The sequence below is a fragment of the Sorghum bicolor genome, chromosome 8, assembly GCF_000003195.3.
Source record: "Sorghum bicolor cultivar BTx623 chromosome 8, Sorghum_bicolor_NCBIv3, whole genome shotgun sequence".
Classification (NCBI taxonomy): domain Eukaryota; kingdom Viridiplantae; phylum Streptophyta; class Magnoliopsida; order Poales; family Poaceae; genus Sorghum; species Sorghum bicolor.
The window spans coordinates 10,221,814-10,229,179 of NC_012877.2; the positions used below are offsets into that span (position 1 = coordinate 10,221,814).

The 7,366-nt window shown below is 46.7% G+C and overlaps 1 long non-coding RNA gene across 1 annotated transcript; it reads left to right on the forward strand.

Annotated features, from left to right (window-relative positions):
- LOC110429671 lies at positions 3,792–6,448 on the forward strand. Its single transcript, XR_002446786.1, has 3 exons — positions 3,792–4,029; positions 4,771–4,839; positions 6,219–6,448. It is a non-coding gene; the product is annotated as an uncharacterized LOC110429671 (long non-coding RNA).

Genomic DNA, 7,366 nt, shown 5'->3' on the forward strand with positions numbered 1-7,366 from the left:
TGCATCTTAGTTATATATCTTTAAATTCGGTTTAAGGTTGCTATTATCAGTTTGTTATTATCAGTTTGTTATCAGTTTGCTATCAGTCTTTTTGTAATAAATGCCTCAAGATCAATAAAGAGTATTACTATTATTATTATGTCTTGTGTGTCTCTACTTTACTTTTGTGCAAGAAAGCAGAAAACAAGTATGGGGGAGATCCCTCGACATGCCAAACACACTCCGACTACACCACTCCACGATTCAGGTACACACTCTGCACACTTTACTTCATACATACATTTAATTTGGATTATGCAGATTACTGTTTCCGACATGATAAAATAAAAAGAGTAAAATATTTCTAATCATGATTAATCTCAATCTGTGATATTTCCTGAAAACTTACAATTATTATAAAATCATTTTAAAACCCTGTGTTACTCAAGTCAATATGGAATATGTGATGGTAGAGTATGAGTTTCTTATTCTTGATATCATTGTTGCTTGGAGAATTTATTTCAAAATATTCAAATTTCTAGCTACCATCCTCAGTGTTTTATATGCCTGATAAGACTGAAAATATTAATTATGATTATAAAAGCTATCTGCTCTGTATTGAGTTTGTTCAAAATGAGTTAGACCCTTGTTGAGAGATTTATCATGCTCCCAAGATCAAGACATTATTTCAGTAAGATTCACTCTTCCGAAGTATTATTGCATTAGAGGCATGGGCTATGCAAAAATAGAAATATTTCGAGGAAATAAAAAGGAGCAAGTGCTCGACAACCTCGCAGAAAAAAAATGGACAAGTGTCCGACAGTAGAATTAGGGGTACCTCGGTATCCACTTAAAAAAAAAGAGAGAAAAAAATGATAGCCTATGGTCCCTCTAATAAGCAATATGCCAGCAAGAGTTGACAAAGTTTTTAATTTCTAAAGTCTTTTGATCTAAGAGTATGACATTCCCCTCCTCGGATCCCGTTTTGATCAAGCAATAAATGCAAAGTAAGTATGCTTGAGAATTTTTGCAAAATAAAACAGCCTCAGTGAGATATATATAAAAGATAATGAGTGATATGAGAGAACCTATGAGGATCAAAAGGTATGCTAACTTTCTTTTAAAAATATACAAAAAAACTCCAAGTGACAGGATTGAGAAGAAAGGATCTTTACTCTTAATCATATACTTCTCTGGCTATGGTACACAGTGGAATTTTAACACCCTGCAATTATAAAAGAGAATGTTTTAAATGTTTACCCCAGATATTGTTCTTAACCATCCTTTTCTCGAGGACGAGTAAAAGCCTAAGTATGGGGGTATTTGTTGACGGTTCTTAAGTATCAATTTTAATTATCAAATAAACAAGAGAATGGACCAATATGCAACCATCACCTAGAATTAGGGTTTGATCTGATAGAATTCCACGAGTTTTGTTGTTTATCTATTTCTGCAGAGGGTTATCAGGAAATAAGGAAGAAAGGCCCACATGTCGGGATTACATAGAGATATCAACGCATCGCACAATTTTACATCATCTAGAAGACTCCAGAAGCCACGAGACCGAAGCGGAGGCAAAACTGGGCCCGGCCCAGGGCGCCCGCCCTGGTAGCCTGGGCGCCCGCGCCCTTGCTGGAGCCAATTCAGGACTCCTTTGCTCGGGATATTCCACCGACCTATTGGATCGAGAAAAATATAGTACCACCTCGGCTATCGACCCAAAAATGCATAGAAGGGGAGGACTATATAAGCAAGGCCCCCCTGGCCCCTGGAGAAGACATGAAGAAATTATCATAGAGACTGAGGGGTGCCCTCGAAGGAAAACCTCTTCTCTAATTAATATTTCTTTTTAGGCTTAGCAATCAATGTAAGGTAGAAATAGATCTTCTAGTTTCTACTAGATTGAGAGAGATAGAGTGGAGGTGTAGAGTGGAGGAAGCCCGGCCTGTCGGTGTCTACTCCAAGCTTGTACCTGCGGGATCAAGTTCTCCTAACCCGAAGCTTGCTCCTAGGATTCTTCAGTAATTCAACTTCTAAATTCTAGTAAGTTCTTGTTTTATTGTTCTTATGGTTTATGAGTTTACTTTAATCTCTTCGCGTAGAGTTTAGAGTAATCATTGCTGGCGTAAACGTGGTGTTTAGGCTGGGGTACTCATAGATATTCCCTGACTAGCTGGACCGTGGTAGTAGTGAGGAACGTGACAATTCCGAGCTACCTTTGTAGATCACATCTCGTTAGCAGGAAGGATAGGGTTTATAGGTGCGGGTTGAACATCCTTTGTGGTGTCTAGATTCCGTTAGCCTCCCCATTAGAACAGTAGATCATCCTTACCAAGGTTAGAAGGAGACTACGGTTGCAGTCTTCTCTATTTATCACTCACATCGAAAGACATTCTTTGTGCCTAAAGGTTAGTAGTAATAGACCGGTTAGTCAGATGCACTCTTTCTCCTAGTGGTAAAAAAATAAATACGATACTCTGGATAACCTCCCGGGTGAAGTGCTCACCGATATCCGTGCGCTTGCGGATCAATTCCTTATTGCGTTCCCAAATATCAACACCTGCATGGCATACGACTAGCCGTTGAGTTGGGAGTCAAACGCCTCTACGTCCATGGAGACTCCGCTTTAGTTATCAACCAGCTCAACAAGGAATAGGACGCAACCCATGAGAAGATGGACCTCTACTGCAAAGAAATCCGCAAATGAGAATCCAACTTCTATGGCATAGAGTACATCCACGTGGTCCGGTGTAATAACCCTGAAATTTACAAGACATAAAAATCCCAACTACAAAATTTTTCTAAAAACACCCCATTGAATGATGAGTGACATGTAGCAAGCCTCACCACATTGCATTTGTTTTGTTACATTAACCACCCTAGGGATCATTTTGCATGCTTATTTATTTTATTGCATTATATTTCATGGTTAGTGATTTGGAATTTTATTTGGACTTTTGTATTGTTGTTCAATTTTCTAAATAATTATTTAATTGATAAATAATTATTTTACTCTATTAAATTACTATATTAAACTAAAGCCATATAAGGGTGTACCGGTCCTTGGCAAAACAATCCGCACTCACATAACAAAAAGAATAAATATATACTCCTCATTCACGTAACAATCCACACTCCTAACTTTAATTTGGCCAAACCATGCACGTATGGAGCATCACAACAATCTCTGAAAGTAGTAATAATCTATATATAGCCTACCCTCTTTTAGTTACAAATAAAAGGAGGCAACATTATTTTCATGGCTGCCCACAATTCTCGCAAGTCTCTTTCATGCAAGAAACAATAGCCATATGTTCTCTCCTCTCCTTTCTATTTCTGACCGAGGCACCGGGCAACCCTATTCTCCCTCCGCTCTCTCGGATGGTGGGCATTGATCATGCATAGAGATGAGGCCGTGGTCATCAAGCCGCGACCCATTCTTACCGCGCATGCCGAAGCCGCCCTCGCACGCCCGCGCAACCCGCAGCGCATGCATGCGCACTGCAGCCGCACAACCCGTTCGCGCTCTGCTCCACCGCATGCCTCATCTCCCCTCCAAACACCCGCGCGACGCAGCGCCCTGCCCTCGCCGCACGACGCGCTCAGGCCACGGCACCCGCGGTCCGCGCACGCCGCGACACACGCACGTCCGCGCACGCCCCCGCGTCCGCAAGCCCCCGCATGCAACCGCCCGGCTGCGCCGCGACCCGCTCGGCTCCCCATGCCGCAGCACACGCGATCCGCACCCGCGACTCGCCGAGCTTCATAAGAGGCACACGACCCCGCACCTGCGCCACTACCGCGCCCTCGCCCCCTTCCATGCCACGCACCGCCATCGCCGCGTCGAGCACGCTGCCGAGCACCGCCGCCGTCGCCCCGTTCTCGACCGCGAGCACCACGCGCGCGAACGCCACGCCGTCACCGCGCGCACCCCCCACGCCGACCGCCGTTCGCCGCGCGCTGCCGAGCGCACGCCGTCGCCCCGCTCCCGTCCGCTCCATCGCGCACCGGCCCTCGACGCGTCCCCCGTCGCGCCCGCATCATTCCAAGGTGAGCCGCCCTCTCCTTTCCCCCCCTCTTCTCTTCGACCGTGCACACCGCACCGTTTCCCCCGCATGCCACCGCGCCACCGCGCGCACACGCGCCGCGTCGCGCCACCGTCGCTCAGCCCGCGCACGCGCGCGCGCTCCCGCGACGCACGCCGCGAACGCCGCCACGCTCTGCTCTTGTTCCCGCAGCCCAGCTCGCGCCTGGGTATAAGGCCACTTGGGCCGAGCCTGTGCCGGCCCATCCGACACCCACCCGCGGCCGGCCTTGCCCCCGGGTTGGCCCACGCGAAGTCACTCGCCGTGCTGAAAAAGAAAGGGGCCAATGGGCCTTGTCCCAGTTTCAACCCACGAGCGAAAACTGAAAAGGAAATTACTTTCTTTTAATTAAATGAGTTAAAACTTTGCAAAGTCATAACTTTTTCTTTTTAGATCCGATTTGGACGATTCAACTCGCGTTGGATTTTGACTCGATGAAACCCACACTTTAGTGCTATGACACACTACCTTCACAACAAATAATTTTTAAGGTTTAATTAAAACATTAAATAAATGCTAGAAATCATAGAAAATTCATATCCCGATCATACGAACTCCGAAAATTACACAAAGAATATCGAATTTTATATAAAATAAATTTCTACTAAGTGATATATTTCTTGTGTGTATTTGGATCTTTTCGCTGTTATTCGTTCTTTGTGCTCATCTATAGGGGTCGCTTCCGCGACCAATAATTGCGCTGCAGAGTCGGAGGACGATCGGACTGACGAGGACCGTGAGTATCGGGAGGAGTTAGGCGACGACTACTCCGAAGGTGCCACATCCCACCCATTTTTGTAGATCCCATTACGCATTACAAATAATAGAATTGCTAGTGCTTTATATTTCTGTTGTTATAACTGCTGCTATAGAGTTGCATAGTAGATTTACTATTCTTATATCCTGCCTTGTTTTACCTATCGCCCTGCTCACCCGCTGATAGATTAGACACGCGCATTTATTACATTTCCACTATATTTAAATTCTCGGCTTTATATCAATGATGTGACGCCGATGGTGAAACTAAGGGGGTGGTTGGCTTGGGAAGCCGGACCTGGTGATCATGCTGGATCTGGGGATTATGGTGAGGATATGTGGTGTCTTGGCGTGTGTCTTGGGTGTGTGAAGGGTGAGGGTTGAGTCGACCAGACTGGGATCTACGACGAGCCGGTAGGGCGAGTCATGCCGTGGAATGAACTGGACATTCCTGTTGGATATACCTGTGGCGGGTAATTATGCGGTGGAGATGTGTGTGAGGTGAACCCGGTGTAAGTCTCCGACGGGAGGAGCTTCCGGGGTGGGGGTGCTGTGGTGGCACGTTAAATGGAAACCCTGATGAAGATATTCCAGTTTGGTCAAACTTAAGGACTGACAGTTCTAGTAACCGGATCATAGGAATCCTTACTTTCCACTCGCTTTCCATGGGGGGGAGACGGCCGAACCACCGGGTAGGGTGATGCCACTACTACTAGGCGAGGATGTGTTAGGGAGGTACGGGCAGGTTGGTCTCACACCCTCCCGAGACGATCATGGCTCCCTATTCGGGACAGGGGACATGACTTCACAGTTTCAGCCACTCCAGGTGGGGTGTTCCAGGGTTGAGAGGTAGAGTGGCATTGTCCTAGGCCGGCAGGTGCCCGGAATCTGCCTAGATGATTGCAAGCATCGATGACGGCTATCTTGTGGAATAGTAAAACCTCTGCAGAATGTATGGTTGATCGATCGATACATATGCCGTCTTTTCGGCTATGGACCTTTCCTGTGTTCTGCTTCACTAGACTAGAGAGAGGAGTGTTCTATCTTCCCCGAGAGATACTTCCGGCCGCGAGCCATAGGTTGAGGGCTGCGGGCCGCTGAGACACGCCGAGTGGGAGTCGGCATGTCGACCTGAGTGTGGATTATGTTGGTGTTGGTGATGGAGATGGATATGGGATGGTTTGGGATGGTATGGTATGGAGGGTGATGGATGGTGTATGGGATTGGGTTGTGTTAAAACTTGACTATTACTATATTAAAACTTGATTACTATCGCATAGGAAAACTAGAGCCCCATTTAGGCCTTTTTCAATTTACCTTTATTGCATCCAATTCCACAAAGCAAGCACATAGGGTGGGAGTGGCCAGTACAAATCGTACTGATACTTTAGCATACAGGTTCTTACGATTCAGAGGGATATAGTGACTAGGGGATTCGTGCCTTCGCTCAAGTCGTTGGAGACTCTACTTTCCGCACTTATCGAGCTGTTCCGGTTGATAACTTAGATTTTGTTTCCGCCATGTGGCAATGTAATAATGTACTACTCTCTATTCTTAATGCTTTTGTACGATGTATGGATGATGATTATCAACTGGAATTGGGTAATTTGATTTAAATGGTCATTTTACACTTCGACTATGTGGATTTTCCCTTCGTGGAAACTCAGGTCGTTTCATCCGGGATAAGAACCAGGTAGCGGATGCGCTGTCTAAGTTAGGGTCATCTCGGGCCCAGATCCCGCAAGGCGTTTTCGTTCAGGACATCCACGCGCCAAGTGTGGGTACAGACCTGGTCGAAAAGCAACCTAATGAGGCAATGCTCATAGACGACGCTGCCCCGGCAACCAGCAGCCCTGATTGGCGCACCCCTTTCATCAAGTATATATCGGACGGGTCGGGCTTTCAGGACAAAACGGAGAACGAGCGTCTCATTCGATGATCCAAGAATTACATACTGGTAGATGGCAAACTTATGCGAAAGAACGCAAGTTCTGAAGTGCTGCTCAAATGCATATCCCAAGATGACGGCATCAAACTCTTGGACGACATACACGCCGGATCCTGTGGCAACCACGCGGCCTCCAGAACACTGGTCGGGAAGGCCTTCCGAGCAGGATTTTACTGGCCAACAGCGGTCGCCGACGCTGAGAAACTGGTCCGACGTTGTGAAGGATGCCAGTTCTTTGCCAAGAGGACGCACGTACCCGCTCACGAGATTCAAACTATTCCCTCATCATGGCCTTTCGCCTGCTGGGGCCTCGACATGATCGGGCCATTTAAACCGGCTCCCGGCAACTTCAAGTTCGTCTTCGTGTTAATCGACAAATTCTCGAAGTGGATCGAATACATGCCACTGGTCAAAGCAACCTCCGAGAAAGCTGTGGAGTTCCTTAATCAAATCATACACAGATTCAGGATCCCCAACAGTATAATCACCGACCTGGGCACTCAGTTCACTGGCACTATGTTCTGGGACTTCTGCGATGACAGGGGCATAGTCATAAAGTACGTGTCAGTAGCTCACCCACGGGCAAACGGTCAAGTAG